At 47.7% G+C, this 26,318-nt stretch overlaps 2 protein-coding genes and 1 long non-coding RNA gene across 4 annotated transcripts in view; 1 reads left to right on the plus strand and 2 right to left on the minus strand.

The window, feature by feature from the left end:
• The window catches only part of TBC1D7 (TBC1 domain family member 7), a 162,369-nt gene that overhangs the window by 73,441 nt on the left and 62,610 nt on the right, over positions 1–26,318 (minus strand). The gene's annotated exons all lie outside the window — the stretch shown is intronic.
• Positions 1–26,318, minus strand: part of GFOD1 (Gfo/Idh/MocA-like oxidoreductase domain containing 1) — a 101,379-nt gene that overhangs the window by 11,486 nt on the left and 63,575 nt on the right. The window lies entirely within an intron of this gene.
• LOC113631754 (uncharacterized) lies at positions 6,494–10,018 on the plus strand. The gene is made up of 2 exons (XR_003437550.1): positions 6,494–8,424; positions 9,602–10,018. It is a non-coding gene; the product is annotated as an uncharacterized LOC113631754 (long non-coding RNA).

Consider the following 26,318-nt stretch of genomic DNA (forward strand, 5'->3'; position numbering starts at 1 on the left):
CACACACACACACACACACACACACACACACACACACACACACACACTCCCTTTAGGTTGGGGGCTCACATCGTCTTGTGGCAAGATGTGTCTTCCTTCTAAGGCAAGAGATCCAAAACTTCAGCGAAAATCGTACGGCAGAGAATCAAGCAAAGGGACTTGAAACATACGGACCTGATTTCACTCCAAATCCACAGGCAGTGCGAAATGGACCGGGGGGAAATCCCGAGCGCCCGAGGGAAAGCTGGAGGCTCTGCCGAACCCCAACCATTTCCCGAGCAGCTGGACGGCGTCAGCAAAGCCCACTGGCTCCCACAGGGGTGCAGAAGAACAGCGGGAGCTTTCTCGGTTCTCTGGGCTACGGCGGCCGGTGGTCACCCTGCCGCTCCCTCCGGGGACGCCACCGCCCCACGCTCAGCCGGCTCCATCCAGGGGCCCGTGGCTGCACCAGAAATGGCTGTCTTGGGACCTTGCTGCGTTTGTCAAGGGGGTACAACGTGACTCTGGTGGGTGGCAGAGGACGTGTGGAGACTGGTCTGCATGTCCTGGGGAGTCTTCCTAACCCACCTCCATGCACACCGTCTGCCCGTTTGCGTGAGAACAAAGAATGTAAGTTGGGTCTTTGGGGAGCCTCTGGGCTGGAACGAACTTACTTTATCAAGACAAGAAGCCCTTGTCAGCAAATAAAGTGAGAGTTCTCTGTCCGGAGGATGGTGGGGTTAATGCCTTCTCACCTATGTCACGGAGCTGAAGTGGGGGAGAAAATGAGATCGTGGGAAATTTCTGGAAGGTGAAAGTGTCATGTGCAAGGCAGTATGCCTGTTCTTTGTCAGGAGTTTTTCCATGAAATCATTTCAGAAGGAGTTTTACTGCCCTCCTGAGATTCCCTCGTAGGGAGATGGAGAACATGTTTCCTCCAGAGCCTGCTGAGTGTGTGCTCTCGAGTCCAAATATCTACGGCCCTCCGAGGACTCAGTGCCACAGGGAAGGAGTTTCCAACCAACAGACCCCACAGTCGCTTTCAGGCAGCTGTGCCCCTCACGCCCTCCAAGCTCAGGGTCTCCAAGCTGTGGCTGAGGACCCACCCATCTCTCTCTCCAGAGACTGGAGCTTTTAGGAGGGCTGATACTCCAACCCAGGGACCCCAGGAGCAGGGCAAGGGGCTTCCCACTGACACCTCCGGGGAAAGACACATGCTCTCTGCTGTCCCAAAGAGCTGCCGTCCTCTCCTGCCCTTGATCAGGTAGGTGGTACCTGGAAATATGGATGCCACCCAGCCACCCAGAGTCATTCTTTAGCATAATCAGCCTGGAACTTCAAAGCATCCCTCCCTGCCGGCACAATCCCAATTACACACTCCCTTATCTAATCGACAGTGGTGATCTAGGAGGTCAACGCTACTTTCCCACCAGTTCTTCCCGATCATTCCACTTGTGCTGATCATTCCACTTGTGTTGACAGCCTCTTATCTTCTGAAAGCCAAAACGGATGCTGGTCCCAGAGGCTGGCTTGCGCTGTCCCGGCGGGTTGGCCGAGCCCCACAAGAAGTCCCATCAGATACAGCTTCCTAGTTCCCCACCCCCACCCCATTCACCCAAGGCAGAAAGGGCTTTCCCTGCATTTCAAGCAGGGAACGCATTATCTTCCTTTATATTCCATTCCTGCAACATTTCTGTGCTAGGCACTGGGACCCAATAAATGAGTAAGAAAGATGAAAAGGAGCCCACAGTTTAGTAGAAGAAACCAACCAGGAAATGAGTGATTATGGGATCTAATAGATATAGGATCTAATAGAAGGATAAACGATGAGAGCACAAAGGAGGGGCTGCCCAACTGACTTGGGTGTGGTAGGGAGCTCTGCTGAAGAGGTGACATTTGGGCAGGGTTCTGAAGCACGTGTAAGAGTTCACCTCTTCATTCAGAAGCTTTGGGTCCCATTTAGAAAATGGTCTAAAACAAGGGTGTTTTAAAAAAAAAAATCCTTTATTTGAAATGCAATTTGAATGCAAAAAGATTTGCACTGTTCAAAAAATAAAATAAAATAAAACAAGGGTGTTTAACCTGGGTCTGAGAAACCACTAAAATTGGACTATTTAAAAAAAAATTGTGTGAAACCTGATGTTCATTTTCTGAGGAAGAAGATCATTAGAGTCTTAAAAGTGTCTCTAATTCAAAGGAAATGAAGCAGAACTACAGTTAAGAGTGAAGAAAAAAAACATTTAAAAGGCCAAGATAGACCTCTGGTTTCAACAGAACTAAGTATCTGAACAGACAGGGCTCTTTGTGATCGTTCCTTCTCTGCTCCCGGAGACATGGGACATGTGGTCAGTTTCACCCCCTCACTGTAACACTCCACTCAGTCCAGCTCGGTCCCTTCCTTCCTTTCTTCCCATCCCACCCCTGTTATCTCCTTCCCCTGCTCCCTGCCCCTCTGGCCCCAACACACACACACGTGTTTTCTTTCAGCTGAGAAAAGCATCAGCAGAAATGACCTGTCTCAGCCCTGCTGTCTGCCCTCTGGCCCTTCTTCCATGTAAGTTGGGAGAAGAGCCCCTTTGGAGAGATTAAATCCCTCGTCTTCAATCCCCATGACAGTTCCTGACAAACAACTTCGTGACTCACAGCCCTAATCTGATGTGTTCACTATAATCCTGACATAATTTAAAATAGCAATCACCACCGCCCACGGAGCACCAACTCTGTGCCAGAAGAGGCTGCATATCTTACATTCCCTTCCATTTTTGTGTGTGTACACAACCCCGCAAGGCAGGTACTAACCCTGTCCCCATCTCACAGACACGGAAACCGAGCCTCTGAGAGGGGAAGCTATTTGCCCACGGTGCCACAAAACTCAATGACCAGGACAGCTGGGATTTGAACCCAGACACATGCTCCCATTCTGGCCAGCCCCACATGTCAATGCACACATGTGCAATGCCCACGGCACCACAGGAGGGCTCCCAGGAGGTGGTGTAATGGGCTGGGGTGAGCACCAGAAACCGGGCCAGTGGTGGGCAGCTGTGCCCAACGCTCAGCTGAACGACCGCCCGCAGTCCCACAGCAACTTCTAATTTCAAACCTGAGATGGAAATGGGTCAGCGTGACCCATATTCAGTCCCTTTTGTCAAGGATGCCCTCCGTGGGCTCTGAAAGAGGGGGGACAGCCAAACAAAGGAAGTCAGCACGGCTAACATGGACAGGACCTGATCTTGAACTGACTGAGATGTTCAAGTGCTTTTCTGTATACAACCTGCCCTTAAAGGCCGGCCCCCATCCCACCAACCCTTTTTATGGACTTTCCTCCGCTACTCGGGCCTGTCATCAGAGCCCTCCTTTTGCACAGGAATCCCTGTCGGGGGCTAGATTTTCTCAGATGGTTTCATGTATAGTAGTATCATCTAATCATTGAGCCTGTAACACCCATAACAGGGACGGCACTCCTGAAACACTCTTCATTTGCGGTTTCCTTATCGGTCGATCACACACATCTCCACCGCTACGGCTCATACAGGTTGAGGTTGAGGATATAATGCTGGGAAGTTTCTAACCAGCTCCTTCCAGCCTAGGCATCCCCAGGAGAGAAGAGAAAAGCTCGCCACGTCTAGCCCAGGGAAACCAAGAGGAGAGGTTTAGAAACAGCAGTGGGTATGTGGAAGCCAGCTTCCCAACCTCCGTGCCTAGAGGTGGCCCACACAGAGCCAGGTGTCGAGAGGGGCAGGGAGGTGGTGGGAGGGCGCCTTGGAGGACAGAGGTCTGGGGCTGGCTGCAGTGGCTGCAATGATCGGGACGGGACAGAGGAAAATGGCCAGGACCACCAGTCCCTCTTTGTTGGGCCCCAATGGCCAGATGACACCTACCGCACCTCAGTTATTCTGGGGAGTGGCCTGCACTGCCACCGCACACCTGGACAAGCCAGAGTCAGAGGCACCACCTGGATCCAGGGAACACAACCAGTCACTCAAGCCTCACTTTCCCCCATAGAAGCCGCCACCTTCTGCAGCAGAGGTGGGCAAAGGGTAGAGTCCTGAACAACTGGGCCACCAGACTCATCAAAAAGAGACCGAGCTGCTTACAAGAAAATGTAAGCGATGGCGTTGGTGAGATGACCAGATTGCACGATGACTCCGTTTCCTACCTACCCCCTAAAGATGGAGCTTAGAATGGGGATCGGGGTGGCTACAGAGAAATAAAGGAATCTGTACTTCCTTTTCCTATTTATAGTGGGAATGCTCATCACACACCCCAAAGGGTGGGAGACTCGTGGTAGCTCCCAGAGCCTCCCCGGAGGCCCCGACAAAACCTCAGTCCCTGTCAATGGCACGTTAACACACTTCAGGGAAGCACTCTCCTCACTGTACATCTAATATGAATGTAAGACAAGACTTAAAACTAGGCAACTTCTCAAAAAAAAAAAAAAAAGTAGGAAACTCTTTCCATTCAAGAGGGGTTATGCTTTAGTGAAGGGACCTTAGGTATATTCACCAAGCAGGTGTTTTGTGGTTTTTTTTAATCACTATATTTCACACAGTCTAGCTTCTTATAAAAAATAGAAAAATGCAGAAGTATTGGGTTTCTTCCTCCAGAGCCTCCCACACAACAAGAATCAGCTGGAGCTGAATAGTGCCCTCTGTAGACCACAGTCCCCACCAATCCCTATTGCTTGACTATATCAGTTTTCTACTGCTACCCTAACAAACTACCACGAATGTGGCAGCTTAACACAACACCCATTATCTTCCACTTTTCTGGATCAGAAATCCAGGCGGGCACAGCTGGATCTCTGCTCAGGGTTTCACAAGGCTCCCGCCGGAAAGAATGTGCTTCCCAGCTCATAAGGTTGTCTGCAGAATTCAGTTCCTTAGGGCTGCAGGCCTGAGGTCCCCTGCTGCTTTCCGTGCTGGCTGTGCAGCCTCTAGAAGCACTTGCATCTCTCGGGAGTGGCACCACCTTCGGGACAGTATCAGCATCATGGGGAAGGCAGTCCTTTCCACGCTTGGAATCTCTCTGACTTGCCCCTTGGCCAGCAGCTAGAGAGAACTCTGTCCTTAAAGGGCTCCTGTGATTAGATTAGGTCCACCCAGATCATCTCCCTTTGGCCACAACTAATCACAGGAGTGACAGCAGGGGGCGAAGGTCATCTTAAAATTACTCCAGCCCAGTCCCTTCATTTGCCTGTGAGCCCTAGAAAACTCTGCCAAGAGGAAGATTCTCGAGTATTCTCCCAAGTAAAGCGCTTCAGACACGTGTCAACATCCCTTCCAGACCTCCCTTTGCTTCTATGTTCTTGCAGTAGTTTTTACTCCATCAAGCAGGACTCGATGAGGTACTCTAGGCTTTTTAAAACCTATTATTAGTCTCCTCATCACCACGGAGATTGTGTCCTCAATTCGGGGCTCCCTGTAGGCAGTGGTAATAGGAACAGGGCCAGGAAGGTGGCAGACTTGGCCTCTGGGCGCTAGAATGAACACAAGGAAGGGAAGGGGAGCTGAAATTGTTATGAGCCCACCAGGTGCCCGGGCTTCCCGTTGGTTCAGTTAAGCATCATACAGGCATCGTTATCCCCATTTGTCCAGAAGAGCGAATGGAGGCCGAGAGAGACCACGATTGCCCAAGATCACAGACATACACAGGTCCAGCTGCAGATTCAGTTCTGTGATCCCAGAGCTCTATGTTTTCCATTTTCCGTGTAGGGAGTTTCTACCGGTGGGAGGGTGGGAGTAGCGTTAGCTGACTGAGCCTCAGAGCACCAGGCGGGTTAATAAAAGAAGCCCAAACCCTTTGGGCCCTGCTGGACCCCAGCACTGAGCTGAGAAGTGATTCAGGAAGGTGACGGAGGGAGGGCGGAGGCCGGTTACTGCTTGGAGGAGGAAGAGCTGAAAACCAAGAAGGGCTGGAGCTCCACATGGGAGAACCACAGCCACTGCTGTCCTTGACAGGTCGACGTCGTTGCTCTACACCTGTGGCAGTGAACTGGCCAGAGCAACTGAAAGATTATCATCAGGAAGGAGAGTGGCCGTGGAAACATGGTGGTGACTGCGTTCCCACATTGACTAAAGGAAGCCCTTAAGGGTCTGGCCTTCTGCACGCAGGCACCTGCTACCTTGGCAGAAGGAACTAGGTAGCAATGCTCTTGCCCCACACTTCACCCCTAAGAAACAGTGTGGTAGCAGGAAAACGACGGCGGGGCCACACTCCTACCCCACCATGACCCTTGGGGGAATAAGTACCTCGGTGTGGCCAGAAAGCAGCCTGATGCTCTAAGCTTCCTCACGTAGAAACGAGGGATCTTGCCCCCATCCAGAAGCAAAGGGAACAGAAGTGCAACGTTTCTGCCGATGTGACCAGACAACAGTAAGGAACCCTTCCCACAGCCAGGAGGCAAACCGGATCCAGGGCTGTGGAATATCAGGTCGGGATAATCGTTAACAAACCACTTCCCAGAGCACCTTCACCTACAGCACCTCCACGTGTTAGAGCAAACCTGTGACGAGGGGAGGGGAGGGAGTGGTGGGAAGGTGGTGATGATGAGAAACAGAGAAGTAACCTAGAATTAACTCGGTGTTTGTGTATGTCTGGGCGGGGGGTGGGGGTGCTGGAGATTTGTAATGTTCAGGGGCTGCCCAGCACCCGCATCTCCCTGCTCCACGTGGGAATTTCCCGTGTGGGCATCTTGGTGGGAAGCAGAGCTTCTTCCCATTATGGAAGCCAAGCCAGGGGTTGCTTTCCCAGCAGCCTTTGCAGTGAAGGCACACCTGGGTTTGGCCAGCCAGGGACACTGCCTGGGCCTGGAACCCGAGGAAGCAGAAAGGCTGGCAGTGGGGATAGCAACATTGGTCTCCAAGGGCTGCGGTGGCAGTGATGCCAAAGAGGGCACCTGCGGCCCAGGGCCAGCATCATCGCAAGCAACAGCGTCCCCGTCCACACTGGCTGGGTTTCTCTGTGTGATCTGGACCGATTCCAGCTGCCAACCCTTTCTTTGTTCTTCTTGTTTTCCAAGCCTGCTTCCCCAGGCGGCCGAACATTTCTGTGACGAATTAATATCCTTTCGAAAAATTCCATTCTGCTAAAATCGGCCGGGCCATTTCTGTTGTCGGCAGTTAAAATGCTTCTCTAGTACAACAGGTTTACAAGCTTTCTGGACGCCTTTCTGAAAAGATTGATTTGGGGACAGAGGAACCACTGAGGACACATAAATAAAGCAGCCCAAGATCCGGCGTGATTTATTGGAAAGGGAAGCGGAGTGGGGGTCGGGGGGACGTGGATTGAAGTTCTGATTCTGGCCTTTGGAACTGTGTGACCCAAGCCATTTGATGTTGAGGGAGCTCAGTTCCCTTATCATAAAATCGGAAGAATAACGGCTTCTTCAAAAGGCTGCCTTGAGGATGAAATGACAACAGGTACTGTCCCGACACATGAAAAGTGCTCATGAATGTCTGCTGAATTCAATAACACATCCAGATAAAAACAGCTCATGTCAGCTCTGAGAGAGACAAAAATTCAAAAGAGATCAGGGGCAGGGAGGTAAGTGCATCGCAGCAAGGGGTGGGCGTGGTGGTGTGTGGTTCTGGCAGTGGTCAAGGTACCAAGACTTGAAATCGAAATGGGTTCTAAGTCTGGCTTTGCCACTGATGCGATGTGCAAAAGCCATCTGTGAAATGGGGCTGATACCTGGCCCCGCCAGCTTGACGGGACTGCTGAGAATACGAAATGAATAGTTTTGAGGAACGTCTGCCGGAAGGAATAAGCCTATTGCAAGAATGAAGTTACTGCTGAGATGCAGTAGCAAAAAAGTCCCCCGAAAGAACAAATCTGCTGCAGCGTGCTCTGCCTGGAATCCCCGGGCTGGATGCTAGATGCACCGGCCGGGGTGCTGAGTCACTTGACACGGGGCACACCCCGGCAGGGACTTCCGTTGGCATCGCTGGCTATGTGGGGTGGCCTGGGAGGCGAGGCCGGGCAGGCGGAAGGGCAAAGGCAGCATGAGACATTTGGCCGAGCACCTTATCAGCTGTTCCTGTAAATAACTGAAGCTCAGCTAGTGCCCGAGGCTGCAGACTGGAATCCCTTTTCTGAGAACCACCCCTCACCCTTGCTGCAGCCGACATCTGCACGGATCTGTGCTACCGTCATCACCAGGACGAGGGCCCTGTCCACAGAACTCAGAACCTCAGAAATGGGCAAGACTCGGGGAGGGCGGGGTTGGCAGGGGGACGTTACAAAGCCCCTAACTGAACACAGAGATCCGTCATCCTCCCCGAGCAGCAGCGCAGAAGCCAGCTACATCCTCCCTCCACCAACCTTTTCTCTTAAAGAGACAGTGTTCAGTTTTTCCTCTCTGGACCAGATGACAATCCCCTGCACTGAGCAGATGAAGATTCAGCAAATTTAGCCAACCGTGGCTGAAGGGCCCAGGTGCTGGCTAGGGTGAGTCATAGCGCTTTGGCGCTTTTGTTGCTGTTGTTTTCTTTGGGCAACAATTTGCAAACAATGCAGGTTCTTTGTAAAGGCCAAAACCTAGCTGGCAGGAGCTCCCAGAAAACTGGGCGTACCTGGGTCTGTGTTTGCCTGAGCAATGCTAGCTGAAAGCCTGAAAAGTGAGAAAGCTCGTGAGCTGCCTGGTGATGTCGGCGGGGAAGCAGCCCCATTGTGCAGATGAGGAGACGGGCTGAGTCAAGTCTTAATGCTTTCTCTTCCACACAGTGCTCCTGTGAGGCCCTGAAGGAGGCGGGATACAGGCATACAGGTGATAACGGCTCTTTATACATCCGGAGGAGCTCCTGCACGGAAGGGGCTCTGACTCCCAGAGGAGGGCTCTACGTGGGCACAGCGCTGGAATAAGCCTGGCCTGGGGCTTGTGAGCACCCGGCCACACGTCAGACTTGCACAGAACTGTGGGGAGATGTCCAGATATCTTAGACACAGCAGAGCCCTAAAGGTGTGCCAGAAACAGAGAACAAGGACAGAGACCCAGGCTTGGTTTGCTCTGTTCCCCAGTGGGGCGGGTGTCGTTAAGGGCCCTGGAGAGCAGGCAGGTGTGGCTCGTCCCCGTTCCTCCTCCACGACAGCCCTCACCCACCCACCACTCATCAACCCCTCCTCCTGAGAAAAGCCTGTCGTGCTCAACCGCAGAAAGTCTAAATGTCCACCCCAGGAGGAAGGGTTATGGAAACAACTACCATGTAGTGACTGACGAGTGCACTAGGTACAAAGCACCCGGCAAAGCGCAGCTGCGCTCATCAGATCCTCCCAACACCCTGGAGAGTCACTGTCACCCCCATTTCACGAATCATGAAGCCAAACCCTCGAGAGTCAATGCCCAAATTCACATCCTAGGAAGTGGTAGAGCCGGGATTCAAACCCACATATTCTGGTTCCCTCCGCGTACCCGTGACTCACCTTGAAAAGTACATCGTGATTCTAAATACAACTTGACAGGCAGTAAAACATGACTGCCGAGGAACCCAGCTGTAATCATGGATTTTCATGTAATTATTCGCTCATCCCACAAACACTTAGTAAGGGCCTCCCGGGGAAGCAGTGGGAGGGGGGTGCCCAGCCTCTACGTGGTCTTGTATTTTCCTACTACTGTGTTCTCTACTAGTTTCTGTGCTTTAGAACCACAGTTCCCAGCCTGAACGTCTCGGCACCCAAGGCATCCAGGGACCCCATACCGAACTCGCAGGGGCACTGCAGTGTATTTTTCATTTCTGAGGGAAACATAGTGGTACTCGACGTCTATCGGATGCTGCGGGAGATACTCGCTCTGAAAAGTTCACAGTTTCAATACTGATTTGCACTACACTCCTTTCGATAACGTGCCCTCTCTGTGAAGCTCGGTTTTCGGCAGTTGCTGTGATGAAAAGCAAGTAAACTAATCGAGGCAGGACGGGAAATGAGGGCGGTGTGTCCTCTCTGATTCTGTGGTTTGAGAAGTTGTGCGGTGCCCAATGGGCACACATATCCCAGTGTATCTCATTCTGATCATTTAAGAATGCAATACAAATATTTTTATTCCTTCCATGTATGTGTTATTTTTTCAAGTATCTGTTATGTTGTTGAGACACAGTATATATGTCTATTGGATACTACTTGGATCTTATTATTTGGACTTACTAAATGGAATTGCCAGGTCTTTCTTGTGGCCTAGGAGCACCATGAAAAAATTACTGAGACATTAAGAGCACCATGAATGAAGAATGTTTGGGAACCTTTGTTCTAGAACATTCTATGTACTCTCTCCCCTAAGCTACGGTTAGAAGTTCTTTAAAGGCAGGAGCCATCTTATACTGGTCAATACTTTGGTTTCCCCTTGGCATAGTTCTTGGCTTGCTGTAGATACTCTTTAGTACCTGTTCACAATTTACAATAGAAGTCTGAACCTGAAAAAAAAGTCTGAATCTGGCCTGAAGAAGCCCTTACAGAGGTCCAGCGAGGTGTGAGGGATACAGGGGCTGCTGATACTCCAAGCTCACAGGTCCCACCAGCTAGGGGGCAAAGACGTGTAGGGCACCTTCCTGACCTTAGAGAATAAATAAACTTTTCTGAGCTTTCTGATGCAAAGTAACACCATCAACTGCCTCTGAAGGGTTTTAAGGACTCATGGAGATATAACCTTTAGGTATACATCACTTTAAACTGCTGAGATTCTGTTTAATTTAAGCTGAATCTATGATCGTGTCAATGATCTAGGTTATTTTCTCTAGTCTCGAAAGGCAAACCCACACCTCTGGGAAGAGGGGCCCCTCAGCGCAGAGGGGAGGGTCAGCAGCAGAGTTAAAGTCCAGCCCTTGGGTAGCTCCCAGCTGGAACTCTCCAGCAGGAGTTGCAGGGCTGCTTCTGTATCTGCTGACCAGGAGAGCACAGAGTAAACTGGTTGCTTAGCAACAGCTGCAGCCACTTCCCTGGTTGGGGTGGGGGGAGAGCAGAGGAGGTATACGTCCACAGGGAGGCTGACGTTCTCATCTCAGGCCTGTATCAGCATCTCCAGACAGGGCTGGCAGGAGAGGACCCACCCAGGCACCTGCTCCCACAGGGCTCTGGTCCCAACCAACGAGAGACGACATCAGCAAGCTAAAAATGCCGATGGAGCTCATGGAACGGTCTTTAAAACTGGCAAGTGATGATGGTGGGAACCTTCTGTAAAAACCAATCGTTCTGCAACAAGGAAGCGTTGCTGTCCTGCTTGGGGCTGGGGAGAGGAAGATAGCGGTCTGGGACCTAGAGAAGATTCCTCTCGTGCATTTCTGCCAGGCTGGGAAAAGAAAGAACAGAATCATTTCTCTTTTCTTTTGGTGCATTAAGGTGAAGCAGTCATCGAGGGGTTTTTGAGCTCACTGAAGAGCTGAGTGCCTTTTTTATGCAGGTCAATTTCTGTTGAGGGGGTGGGAGGGTGAGAGAAGAGAGCTAAGTGTTAGTGGAGTAGTGTGGGTGAGGGGCAGGTAAAGCACCGCGCCTGAAACAGAGCCGTTCACCCATTTTTCGGGTGTAAGACCTAAAGAATGTCCTCTGTGAAAGTTAAAGCACTCATAGAGCAGAATAATAATAACAAATATAACAATAAATAATAATATATAAGAATAAAGTCATGAACTATTCCCTCCTCAGTCATGCCTGCTCTGTCTATGCAGCTCACTTCTCCTTTAGATTTCTTGTCATACCTCGTTTCCATCAAACACCAGTTTATAAGACCCTCTGTCCTTATCGGTTGGTTACCTGACAGTAGTGAGTTTGGACAATTATCCTTATTTTTTCAAACAGCTTTGTGTTTGTGGACCTCTGTTCTCCTTTTATTCCCAGGCCCTAAAGGGTCCCTACATTGATGTCCCAGAGAGTCTCTAGCTCACCCCAGTCCCCCTTGTTAAATCCAGGCCAACAAACCTGCCCTGTGTTTACGCTGGACACACGCCAATGAATCAGCAGTTCTAGGGCCACGGCCTGGAAAGCTCCGCCCACCCTGAGGAGGAGCCTTGCTCTGCTTGGAGGACACTGGGCTGTCCCCTGCTATCCAGAGCCAGCAGAAGTCATTCACCTGGCAGAACCTGCTCTCCAGGGCCGTCATCCACTCCCCCACCAGTGCGTTGGCAGCACAAAGCTCCCCTCTCCAAACACCCTTTATCCTGCTGCTCTGCCTGGTGGTTTGTTTTTGTTTTGTTTTGTTTTGCGGTACGCGGGGCTCTCACTGTTGCGGCTGCGAAGCACAGGCTCCAGACGCGCAGGCTCAGCGGCCATGGCTCACGGGCCCAGCCGCTCCGCGGCATGTGGGATCTTCCCGGACCGGGGCACGAACCCGTGTCCCCTGCATCGGCAGGCAGACTCTCAACCACTGCGCCACCAGGGAAGCCCCTGCCTGGTGGTTTTTAACAGGCAGTGTCCCGCTCCACACACACCTCGCTATCAGAGGTTGAGTAATCAGTATCTGTGGGCACGAGGCCGGGGACAGGCGGTGGAGACTTCCTGCGGATCCTGTACCCACGGCCCGGCCCCCACTCTGACCCCGTGCATTCCCTCATCCACAAAGTGAGGGGCTGGGCTGAAGCCCCTCTTCCGAGGAACACTCGCCCCACAGGGTGTTCATCGCCCTGCCATGCACGAGAAAAGGATTCTAGGGTTAAGAAGTATGGGAAGTGCTTGTTAAAAATGCAAACTAGTTGCAATTCTGTTTTCCAGCCCCAGCCCCAGCCTAGATCTCATTCCTCACTGCCCCAGCAGAGAGATTCGACTTGCCAATCACCACCCTCGCCCCGTATGCTTCTGTGTGTTCCTGTCTTGATGGTTTTTAAAGCAACGTTAAGCACCCTGTTACACAGGCACACACACAATAAATACAAGTTGCAAGCACCCTCTCCATCAGCAAAAGGTTTCTCTAATATAGTACTTCTTTGAGCCATTAATGACTGCGCGCATCTCCAAGGAATCAACGACACTGGAACAAACCCCCAGCGATCCAATCTTTCCCCCTTTATAGTGAAGCATGTTGGAGAGAAGAGAGACAGCTAGTGTCTGGACTAGATGTTCCACAGGGGGGCTCCAAGTGTAACATCCACGATTTATATTCTTTATACCGTGATTTGCTAAGTGAATCACAAATCTGCATTTATTTGGGGGGCATAGAGAGAAGATGGGGGGCCAGAGGGGCTGTGGTGCTAAGTCAGGGCTACCTGTGGTGCTGCAGCTGGCCCTCCACACGGCCTCAAGGGAGGAGAGCGCTTTAGTCCTTCTAGAAGCTACAATTCAGGGGTGCGAAAGCACCCAAGGACACGTTGCAGAGCACATGCTGCCCAACCTCCATTGCACACACACCTTTAGGCTGAATGAGTTGAAAAGAAAGAGGTTTGGTAAACTGTTTAGAAAAATTCTCAGCAACTGGACATCTAAACGACCCACTGCAAAATTCAAATAGAGGAGCTTCTGCCAACTGTTGATATGCAATCCATTTTTTAAAGGTCTATACTGTGTCAATACAGTGGCTTTAAAAAATGTTTAACATCCCTTTTCCAATCTATCTTACTATTAGTCTTTTCCAAACAATGATACGCATATCACACACACACACACACACACACACACACACACACACACACACACACACACGCCCCTCCTGTTTAGAAACTTAATCTTTGCCATCGCCCATCCCCATCGTATGGCCTTTGAGGCTTCCCATGCCTTGGCCATAATTTATCCCTCTAAAGGGATTCTCAAGTTCAAACAGGTTCAGCCTCACCGTACACTTTCCCACCCTCAGATCTTTGCCCCCTTCCTCTCCAGTCTCCACTGTGCCAACCCCCCCTCCAAGGTCTAACTTAAGTGCTGTCTCCTCTGAGACATCTTTCCTGAGGACTCCAAGCCTCAGGTATCTCTCCATCTCTAATTTGCTGCCTGCATCAGGTATATCTTTCTGAACCTTCATTATATAACATCTGGGATTCTTAGCCATATTTTCACGTGTAATATTGAAGCTGCCAACCATCTGTGAATTCTACAACTGTAAGCAAGATTCCCCCAAACCTTCTGGGCTTCAGTTTATATAAAATGTGGGTAACAATAGTATCTACCTTAAAAGATTGTTATGAGGATTAAACGAGATAATGCATGTAAGCTACTTCACACAGTGGCTGGCACAGTAAGTGCTTAATAAGTGCTATTATTAACCAACCAGTGAAACCTTTGGAACAACCAGGAACCATCTCTATTTCCTGGTGTCCTCCAATGGCCTAGCACAATGACCATCTTCAATAAATCCTTACTCCTTGAAATTAACCCAAGGGGGAAGGAGGAAAGAATTCAGAGGAAGTAAGTTTGAAAGGATACTTAATTATGGTTTTCAAGGATATAAAGGGTTATTTTTACAGAGGATGATGAACATTAGATTTTCTTTTTGTTTGTCTCCTTGAAGGCAAAAGATGACAATTGGACTTAAATTTTAGTAATCTTGGCTGAAACTTCCTGATGACACCAGTGAAGCTGCAGCAAAGAATACTGATGAAGGTCACATGTAGGGGAGCCAGACCAAGGACTGAGTCTGACCTCAGAGCTCTACCACTTATTTGGACAAGTAACTTTATGCCTGTAAGCCTCAACTTCTTTGTCTGTAAAATGGGACTAAAAAGAGTACCAGCTTCATTGGAGAGTTGTAAGAATCATCTTAAAAACTTAGCACAGGGTCTGGAACATAGTAAGTGCTCAATAAACAGTAATGATGGTCATGTTATTGTACCAAGGGATGTTGTGGAATTTCTTTAAAATGGTTATAAACAGTTACTTTTAGTAGATAGCTGGGGAACAGGCTGGCCCATTGCTCACGTCTTGTAGATAAGGAACTTGAGGTTCTGAAATTTGTTAGACCAGAAACAACTCTGGGGTGGGAGGCTGGGGGGGGTGGGAGGCAAAACAACTCTGCTGACCAGGTATGCAGCATACTTCCATCCTCATTATGAACTGCTTCTTCTGACATGGAAGCAACCTAAATGTCCATCGACAGATGAATGGGTAAAGAAGATGTGGTATATATATTCACAATGGAATACTACTCAAAAAGAATGAAATAATGCCATGTGCAGCAACATGGATGGACCTAGAGATCATCAAATGAAGTCAGAGAAAGACAAATATCATATGACATCACTTCTATGCAAAATCTAAAAGATGGCACAAATGAACTTATTTACAGAACGGAAACAGGCTCACAGACATAGAGAACAAATTTATGGTTACCAAAGGGGAGGGAGGGGGGGCATAAATTAGGAGCTTGGGATTAGCTGACACAAACTACTATTTATAAAACAGGTAAACAACAAGGTCCTACTATATAGGACAAGGAACTATATTCAATATCTTGTAATAAATTATAATGGAAAAGAATATGAAAAAGGATATATGTATGTATATGTGCGTGTGCGTGTGTGTGTATAACCGAATCACTGTGCTGTACACCTGAAACTAACACAACATTGTAAATCAATTACACTTCAATTAAAAAAAAAAATTGCTTCAGTGTGTTTTGCCCCTGGGTCCTCGCAGATAATTGACTCATTTCATATCGGGGAGACAGGGTAAGTAGATGAGGTGGATAGATAGGAGAAATGAAGTCAGGGAGCTTTCCAGGGAAGAAAAGAGGTGACACGGGCTTTCTGTGGCCATACTCCCTGGCTCACCATCTTTGCGGAAAGGCCCCCATGGACCAGTCCCATGCAGCCCTGCAGGAACACAGTGGCATCAAGGCTCTCCATCCAGGTGGAGCAATGGGGTTCCCCCAAAACACGTCTCTCGTTTCTCTGGAATCTGGTGACACCAAAACTTACTGAAGCATTTCTTTATAATAATGCCAACTCGTGCTCCTTGAGTTTCAAAATTTTTTAAAAAATTGATTCAAAACAACTTTTTTGTGTGTGTAGGCATCATGACCTATTCAATTAATTTAGACTCTACAAGAATAGTACATTATTCTCCTTGGACAGTTTCTTAAAGGAATAATGTATAGGTATTTTGCTAGCTAGCTAACTGATAAATAAGTATATAAACTGTTTTTAAAAGATTTACTTTATCATTAAACATGATCTTTTTCATGATTCTATGTAAATTTTGTTTTCACATAAAAATGAGAAAGCTCTTTATATATGATATGGAAAGTCATACAAAAAGGGCAAGGGGCAGAAAAACGTGCCTGCTATATTACCATCTGTATAGAAGGCAAAGAATAAATGTATATTTGCTTGTATTTACGTAAAATATCTCTGGAAGGGAACACTGATAACCAGTAACGCTGGGTGCCTCTGGGTAGGAAATGGGTGGCTCAGAGCAAGAAATGGGAGGGGGGCTTTTCAGCATGTTTTCTTTTGTTCTCTTTGAATTTTAAACCCAGTGAGCGCATTACAAATTTTAAAATGAATAGATAAAATTACAATTTTTGTTTGAAAATCAAAAAAAATAAAAAACCCTTACAATGTCCTTTGGATGGAGGAAGGGGCCTAAGCTTCAGGAGGGAGGGTCATGGGCACATCCAGCAGTGTGACAGCTGGGCCTTGGACAGGGCCCTCTACCAAGAGGCACTGGGTACACGATAACGAGCCTATAAATCACTCGATAAAACTCTCATATCATGGCTGGCCTCTGACAGGAGAATCTTGTTTTTCCTTTCCTGTAATACAAGAGATTCATGAGTTATCCAGAAATTCAGAGACTGCGGTGTCACGGGCTGGTTGGCTTAGAAGTTGGGCAGAAGCCAGGCCTGGCCCTTAGCTGCTGTGCGAACTCAGATAAGAGCGTTAGCCTCTCAGCAGCAAAAGGCAGGCAGTCATATCCTGAGGAGCAAATAAAGATAACTTACGTAAAGTGCCCAGCTAGCAGTCCTCACTCATAAATGAGCAATAAAGGATCCAGAAGCTACCGTCACTGGGATAGCCTTCCTGAGCTCCCTGGTCTTTGCTCCCCACTAAAAAGAAACTTCTTGGGCATAAATACCAGCCAGCATCTCTCCCACCTGAGTGAGTCCTCAGCCATGAGCAGGGGAAGCTGGGGGCCTTCCCTTGGGAGCGCCCACTCTGGCTTGTGTTATCCCTGGTCTGGGGGGCTGGGACAATTCCAGGCCCAGCTTGGGGTTCATTCATTCCAAAAAGATCTGATCCTGGGACTAAACGCGCTGGTCACTGAGCCTGGGGTGGGAAGGGCAGGCGGAGGGGAACGCAGGAAGGTAATCCTAGGAGGTCACCATTGCCTGCCCTTTTCAAACTTGCAGAAGAGGATTTAGAATTTGGGAGCCTGGGGAACAGCATCTGTATGTTTAGTATGTTTTTCACAACCACAGACGTATCTAGGAAACCACCCGACGTGCAAACTAAGCTGGGGAACTGTATCAGTCCCACTTCTAGGTAGTTCACTAGAAATTCTCCAAATAATTATAGGCATCATTTATTGAGCACCTACTCTTTGCAGCCACAGTGCTAGATGCTTTATCTTTGATCTTTCCTGCAAAGTTAGGTTACCGCCTACATTTTACAGATGAGGAAACGAGCCCCAGAGGTAGTATATTTCACCTGCCAGAGGTCACAACTTCACTACAACAACAAGAGGGTCAGAATTTGAACTCTGGTCTGAGTGGCCACCCTCTTTCAAATGCGCCTCTCAACGTGAGTGCCACGCTGAGTATCTGCTAGCTGTACCAGCAGCACTGTCCCCTACAGGACAGGTGGCCTTTCCCAAGAGTGGGTTCTAAAGATTCCATGCCCCCTGTGGTGGTAGGTTGAAGGTCAACATCCCAATTCCCAGAATCTGTGAACGTTCTCTTATATGATGGCAAAAGGGACTCGGCAGATATGACGAAGTTAAGGATCTAGAGGTGGGAGATTAGCTTGGATATCTAGGTGGGCCTGATGTAATCACAGGGTCCTTATCAGAAGGAGGAAAGAGATCAGAATCGGTGGTAGGGGACGTGTCACAAAAGCAAGAGGTTGGAGTGATGTGAGAACATCATCAACAAGAAACACAGCCAAGGCAGCTTCTAGAAGCCGGAAAACATAAGGAAAAGGATTCTCCCCTGAAGCTTCTAGAAGGAGCGCAGCCCTGCCAGCACGTTGAATTCACATTTCTCACCTCTGAGAATAACTCTGTATTATTTTAAGCCACTAGGACTGTCATCATTTATTACAGCAGCCATAGGAAACTCACACACCAGATGTTTCATGTCAGTGGGAGGGATATTTACCTCCCAGAAGGAGGGAGAAAGTTCTGGAGTGGCAGTGATCACAGGAGTGCAGTGAGCCACTGGAAGACCCACACCTTCAGAGCACGGAGAGGCCTGGTGAGGAAAGTGCTCAGGGACAAGGGCACCCACGACCGTCACTTCGCAAGCTCGCAGCAGTGACCGGGGAGACTTCCTCAGGGGAGAATCCAGCAGTGACTGGGGACTGTGGAGCCCCGCGGAAGCTGGCCTCAAAGGGAAAAGGGGTGTCTGGCTTCAGGTCCCTCTGCTCTCCATCGGAGGACAGCCAGCCTGCTGCGAGAAATTCATCTGCACTGCCACTACCTGCTTTCACTTCCTCACTTCCCAGGCCCTCCCTCATCTCGGGGGCAGCCCCAGCCATACCCAGAAGGATGGGAGACAGAACATATCATAAACCCCAGAGGGGGACCACGGGAGAGACCGAGGGCCCTGACAGCACCTGGCAGGGCAAACGTTTGCCTCTATCCGCCAGGTCAGAAGCCAACGCAAAACAGGAGAGCAGGTGGGGAATAGGAAATATACTTGGTCAGACAGCAATTCAGCCCTAGCAGTCGTGAGAAGACGGTGGTGTCCTGCAGTAGGTGTGTCAGGACACACCAGCCCACGTGCATCCCCCTGGAGTGTTTTGACTTGACCATTGGGTGGTGGTGGTGGGGGGGGGGGGGTGAACTTTTTTTTTTTTTAATACAGGGAATCTTTTTAAAATTTATTTATTTATTTATTTTTGGCTGCGTTGGGTCTTCGTTGCTGTGCACAGGCTTTCGCTAGTTGTGGTGAGCAGGAGTTACTCTTCTTTGCGGTGCGCGGGCTTCTCATTGCAGTGGCTTCTCTTGTTGCAGAGCATGGGCTCTAGGCGTGTGGGCTTCAGTAGTTGTGGCGCACGGGCTCAGTAGTTGTGGCTCGCGGGCTCTAGAGCGCAGGCTCAGTAGTTGTGGCGCACGGGCTTAGTTGCTCCACAGCGTGTGGGATCTTCCCGGACCAGGGCTTGAACCTGCATCCCTTGCACTGGCAAGCAGATTCCTTACCGCTGCACCACCAGGGAAGTCCCAAGGGGTGAACATTTTTATATTAAGTATATTTTATATTAAAATAAACACAGACACATGTGGAACCAAATACAAATTCTGCATTAATTTTTAGAAGAAGAAATTTCCGACTATAGGCCATGTCCCCAGATACTATGTCTCCTTAAGTCTGTACTCCCTTTTCTTAACAAATAACTCAGAAGAAAGTCTGAGAAGCTGGGTTTAGGGAAAAGTGCAAACACTGGAGCCTTCATAGCTGTGTTTGACTCCTGGCACAGCTAGCCACTAGCTGTATCATGTTAGTCACTGTATTGTGATAAATTATGTGATATAATATTTATTATACATATTATATATAGTATATATAACATATATGATGTTATATAACACCATATACAATATATATAACACGTGTTATATAATATTATGTATTATATATAATATACAGTATATATATGTTATATACTATTATATATTATATAATGTTATGTGTGTATGTGTATATATATACACATATATACATATACATACATATACACACACACAGCTATCTATCTATCTATGTATATATAAAACTTAGCCCTCCTGTGCTTCTCAATCAATGGCGCCTTCTCTCTTTCCTGCCAGCCAGGGTTCAGGCCAGCCAGGGTTCAGAGCCGCACCCCAGAACAGGAACCATCGAGGGCCATTCAGGGGCTCAGGGTCTTTGCAAAAAGCCTCTCTATTGACAAATATGCTACGGACACCAGTTGACTCTGCTCGTTCTCTTTATTTCTTCTAGCACAAAACACGAGCTAGTTAATAATAATGTTGGGCATTTAAAAGAAAAGGGCTATACAGGCACTTTGGAAAACAGGCAGATTTTTAAGAATGTAAAACATATATCGAGGGCTTCCCTGGTGGCACAGTGGTTAAGAATCCACCTGCCAGTGCACAGTACACGGGTTCAAGCCCTGGTCCGGGAGGATCCCACATGCCGCGGAGCAAATAAGCCCGTGCGCCACAGCTACTGAGGCTGCGTGCCACAACTACTGAGCCTGCGCTCTGCAATGGGAGAAGCCGCCACAATGAGAAGCCCGCGCACCGCAACGAAGAGTGGCTCCCGCTCGATGCAACTAGAGAAAGCCCGCGTGCAGCAACGAAGACTTAACGCAGCCAAAAATAATAAATATAAATAAAATAAATTTTTAAAATATATATTTAAAACCCCCCACATATATCGACCCTAAAGCCCAGCAACTCCATTCCTAGAAATGTACTGAAGAGAAATAAAAACAAAAACCCCTGAATATGGAGCTTCCCTGGTGGTGTAGTGGTTGAGAATCTGCCTGCCAATGCAGGGGACACGGGTTCGAGCCCTGGTCTGGGAGGATCCCACGTGCCGTGGAGCAACTGGGCCCGTGAGCCACAATTACTGAGCCTGCACGCCTGGAGCCTGTGCTCCGCAAGAAGAGAGGCCGCGATAGTGAGAGGCCCGCGCACCGCGATGAAGTGTGGTCCCCGCTTGCCACAACTAGAGAAAGCCCTCGCACAGAAACGAAGACCCAACACAGCCAGAAATAAATAAATAAATAAAAATTTAAAATCATATGGGCTTCTAAGAAGACCTCTGCTTAAAAAAACAAAGAAAAAAAAACCGAACATGAACGTTCATAGCAGTTTTATTTATGAAAGCCCCAAACTGGAAACAACCCAAATGTCCATTAGCAGCTGAAGGGTTAAAGGAATTGTGGTACATCCAGAAAATGGAATCTACTCAGCAAGAAAAACAAATGCGCTGCTGAGACGTGCAGCAATGTGGAGAAACCTGAGACACGCTACACTGAGTGCAAGAAGCCTGGTGGAAAAAGGCCCACACTCTATGACTCTATTCCTATGAGATTTGTTCAATAGGCAAAGTAAGCTATCACGACAGAAAGCACAGCAGTGGGTACCGGGCTGAGGCTGGGAGGGTAGACTATGGACCCCAAGGTAAACTCAGGAAACTTTCCGGAATGATGGAAATATTCTACACCCTGAGGCTGGGGTGGTGTTACACAGGTATATACATTTATTAAAACTCATCAAACTATACACGTAAAACGAGTGCATTTTATTGTATATAAAGTATACCTCTGTGAAGTAAAGAGAGAGAGAAACAGAAAGGGACAAAGAGAGAGAGAGAGAGAGAGAAAGAGAGAGAGAGAGAGAGGTGTCTGACGTCTTTGATGGCATGTTCCCTTTCGAGGAGGCCAATGCATTGTTTCTCTTTCTCCTAAAATCCTCCACAGTAAATCACTAAGAAGCTGAGCTCCACCCTAAAGGGATTATTATCTATGAAACCATGAGAATGCTGATTTTTGTTTTTAAAAGGAGAGACCTCTGGTCTTCTGGTATATTGGGGAGAGAGTAAAGATTTGATGGAAGGCGGAAGCTCTAGAATGGACACGGCACAGGCTATTACGCAGAAACGTGCACCATGCTGGGGCCGAGATTTAGCCAGTACTCAACCAATTAGAGGTGGAAAACAATGAAAACGTGTGTTTATCAGTTGGTCAATAGCCTCTGCCCTGAGATTTCTGAGCATCTCCCCATCACCCAGGACGCCTTCCCACCTCCCCAAGGTCCAGCAACTTGAAGGTTGGCAGCTACACAGACGAAACCCTATTCCAGTTGTAAGGTGGCTTCTGGGCTGATGGGCTGGTGTCTGGCCACCCTGGAGGGGAAATATTTTTAATGCCTCCCCTGCAAGAACAATATGAATTAAGAGTAATCCACAAGCATAGTGTGATCAAAAGAGCACACTCTGTCAGAATGAACTGCTGCCAATGGAGAAAACACAAAAGTGGTTTTTTTTTTTTAGGCACACGCCATGTAAAAACTCTTAAGGGGTGTTTCCACTTGGAAGCCCAGCTTTGACCCTAATTGCAGACTTGTGTCTCGCTTCCAGATAAACATTTGAAACGATGAGAAGAGGGAGGAATCTTGGAAGAACAGAGAGAAAACCACATCTGATGACTGGAGGCCAGGGATGAGAAATGGGAACACAGGGGGCCCTGAGTGAGCAACTCTCCCGCAGGGCTGGGGGCATCTAGCTCTCCACCCTACTAAATAAACTGAGAAGAGCGAGAGCCTTCTTTGTCACTCCTTAGAACAATTAGTCTTTGTTGCTCAAGTATGGGGGGGCTGGGGGGGATAGGAAACAATGGTGTTGTGTCCAGTATCTTCAGCGGAGATTATTTCTCCTCAGCAGGTGCTTGGAAAGTTAACAACTGCATCATACACTGTGTAGACCAATGGACCTACTGCCAGAGGAGGTAATTCCACGTTGCAAATTTTTTTATCTGAAATGAAGCAGGAGGATTCTGATTCCAGTTAATGAGGATTATCTGACTGTAGATGTTAGCTTTGTATGAGGTCAGAGACTCACTGTGCCTGAATTATATAAATTTAAATCCTCAGTGCACGAAAAAGAGAACAGAGGAGCCATTAGAAAATGAAGGGGACTTGAAAGGTATCATTGCCAGGTTTAAGGGGAGGGCTTGTTTGGATCCTGATGTGAGAAGGCCAACCATGAGAAGACACTCTAGAGACAATCCAAGAGATGTGACTCTGGGTTGTGTAATGAATGAGAGCAAGGAATTCTTGTTAATTGTTATGGGTCCAATAGTGGTCTGGTGGCTAACTGGAAAGAGAGGGAGGGAGGAAGGAAGAAAGAAAGGAAGGGAACTAACACATGCTAACTTAGGTATTTACAACACGTGGAATGTCATATCAGTATTTTGGATGGTATTTAAATATTTAAAGTTTTGCATAAAAATGAATAATCTGAAAATTAAATTAGGAAAACAAGTCCGTTAATAACAGCACCAAAAAGGATAAAATATTGGGTTGGCCAGAAAGTCGTTCGGGTTTTTCGTTACTTAGATTTAAGAAATGCAAAACCTGTACTCTGAAAACTCAAAAAAATTGCTGAAAGAAATTAGAGAAGACTTACATAATTGGAAAGATATCCTATGTTCATGGATCAGAAGATCTAATATTGTTAAGATGTGGTACTACCCAATCTGTTGATCTACAGATTCAACACAATTTCTATCAAAACTCCAGCTAACAACCCCCCCTTTTATTTTTTACAAATTGATAAGCTGATCCTAAAATTCATATGGAAATGCACCCAGAAGAGCAAAAACAACCTTGAAAGAAAACAAAGTTAGAAGACGAACACCTCATGATTTCAAACTTAAGGCCACAGTACTCAGGATGGTGTGGTGCTGGCATGAGGATAGACAAAGAGATCAATGAAATATTTCGAGCTGAGAATTCAGAAATAAACCCTCACACTTAGGGCTAATTGGTTTTCAACAATGGTGCCAAGACCATTCAATGGGGAAAGAATAGTCTTTTCAACAAGTGATGTCCGAAACTGGATATCCACATGCAAAAGAATGAAGTTGGACCTTCACTTCATGCCATATGCAAAATTTAACTCAAAATGAATCAAAGCCCTAAGTGTAAAAGCTAAAATTATAAAACTTTTAGAAGAAAACATAGGAGTAAAACTTTGAGAACTTGTGTTAGTAGGTTACGACTGTGGCATCCAAACTCCATGGACTTGAACCTCAGTCTGCCACTTCCTTGTTATGGCCAAGTGGGCGGCTTAATTTTGCTTAGTTTCAGCGAAAACGAAGATACAATCAGCCTCATGAGGCTGTTACAAGAACTATATGAGACAACACTGGCATCTCCCAGAACGTGACTCAGTCTATGTGAGTTCATTGTTAGCCATGTTCTTAGTAAAAGAACATGTAAGCTACAGAGTGAAGCCTATGTATGGACTTGGGTGCAAAATGTAAAATGCCATTTCCAGACTTAAAAAAGAAATTCCAATTTACAAAGCTTGGTGTGAATTCTCTACAATGGGTAATTTTCATGGGATCTGTAGTGTAAAAACAGTTTGTTTCAAAGGTCCCAAGAGTAGCATGCTGGAGTCCTCTGGGTCAAATTCCACCCGAAGACATTGCTTATGGAGGAACCAGCATTTACAAGTTTTGAATTTGGATGCCTTTACATGGGGCACCTCCTTCCAGCGACCCACAAGCCCAACCATTCCTTATTGTAGAACCTCAGGCATATCTCACTTGTTTACATCCTAGTCTGGTTCCTGAAGATGACTGTTTCTACACCCTATCTCAAATGTTGTGAAATCTTTGTTGGTTAACTTTCTTCTTACAAATGTTTGGAGATCTTTTTTTTTTTTTTCCTTAAAAAAGACTTAAAATTTTGGAAGGTTTTAAGGCTCTTTTTAATATTTTCAATAACTTAAAAAATATGGCGCTAAAATATTTTAAAACATAGACCAGCACTGTCCCAACAGAAGTAGCACGCAAGCTACAAATGCAAGTCACTTGCATAATTTTAAATTTTCTAATAGTCACATGAAAAAAGTTAAAAAAAAACATATTTTATATGCTTCCTTCAAGCTAAGTGCTTGAAATCCGGTGTGTATTTTACAATTAGAGCACATCTCAATTTGGAACGGCTACATTTCAAGTGGTCAATAGCCACGGTTGGCCAGCAGCTTGCGAACTGGATGGCGCAGATATAGAAAACCAATGACAAACCATGTGCGGTAAGACCTTACAGGAAGAGGTGGGGGTCTACAGGAAAAGAACACTGACATTAGAAACTACTGAAGGGGCAGATTCTGGGGCTTTGGCGGTCACGGTGGTGACAGTGGTCACGTTGAAGTTTGAGATGGAGTGAAACTGAGATCATGTGATTCCAGTGCAGGAGTGGGAGAAGATATTCAGGGCTTCCTTTTCTGCTGTGGGTTCTACTTCCATCCTCCCTACTCCAGGCATATTGGGGGTGGGATAGGACAGGGTTGAAGAAAAAGCAAGGGAGAGTAGATGGGGTTGAGAGAGGACCACTCCTAATATTTAAATCTGCTTCAAGCTCAGGCCCCCACTCAGCGGTGGCCCGAAGGGTCCTGGGAAGAGGATTTTCCAGCTACTCCTGACTTCCCCTCCCCAGCTTCTGAGGCAGCTTCTCTAGCTCCAAAGAACAGGCGTTCTGCCTCTGCTCTTCAAGGAATATTATGTTCTCCCAACTGTGATATTTTGGGTCTTTTTGGCAGGAGGTGGGATGGGCAGGGGTGGAAATAACTCACGAATGTTCTCTGAACAAGAAACCAGGAAAGTACAGCCACCTGGCCTCAGGATTTTGCTGGCTCCAGGGACATCACTGTAAACCCACTAACACTAATTGCTTTCACATCTGCTCCCATTTCTAGTGGAAATAAAATGCCTCTCCGGCTAATGGGAGACAGAACGCCCGCGTGCTGTTTGTTGACCTCCTTACGAAAGAGCTCTGGCTCCCACCACTCCTCCCCCGGCCCCCAGCCTGAAACCCTTGAAAGGGCATCTTGCACAAAGCTGGCAGGAGCCTCACATGCACAGAAAGGACGCCTGCGTTCCTGCTAGGGCTGCAGAACTCCCTAATCCTAGACTAAACAAATGTGGGGTGTTGGGGGAGGCAGAAAGGAGAGAGAGAGAAAAGGGAAGGAATCCTACTTGCTTTTAATTCATGCTTCCTGGGATATTCTGGATCTCTTTATTTGACATGAAGTACCAAGATCTGAACCTCAACTTCTGAATTCAGACTTCTGACTGCCAAAGACGGGAAAAATACAAGTCCAGCTGAGATTGGGGTTTAAGCAAATGGACTCTCAACCCACTGGGCCTAACACAGTTGCCCTTTAAAATGATTTACGGCAGCTCACTGGGAAGCCATCTTTGACAGTCCTGTTCTAGCTGGGCTGCAGGCGTTTACCCCTGTGGTAGGACTTGTTACACAACATGGTCTGTCTCCCCACTGACCGTTGGCAGGACAGCATCTTACACACCCCTCTATCTTCAACGCCGAGCATGGGTCTTGGCAAAGCACAGGTGTAGCTCAGAGCCCTGGCCGTCCCTCCCCTCTCCCCAAAGATTCTGGTAACAGAACCATTCATTTTTAGCTGGACCCACAGTTGCTAAGAATTAAAACTACATTTCCCAGTCTCCCTTGCAGTAAAGTGTGGCCATGTGACTAAGTTC

The sequence above is a fragment of the Aethalodelphis obliquidens genome, unplaced genomic scaffold (genome assembly GCF_003676395.1).
Source record: "Aethalodelphis obliquidens isolate GAN/ISIS:26980383/991018 unplaced genomic scaffold, ASM367639v1 scaffold34, whole genome shotgun sequence".
NCBI classification, from domain to species: domain Eukaryota; kingdom Metazoa; phylum Chordata; class Mammalia; order Artiodactyla; family Delphinidae; genus Aethalodelphis; species Aethalodelphis obliquidens.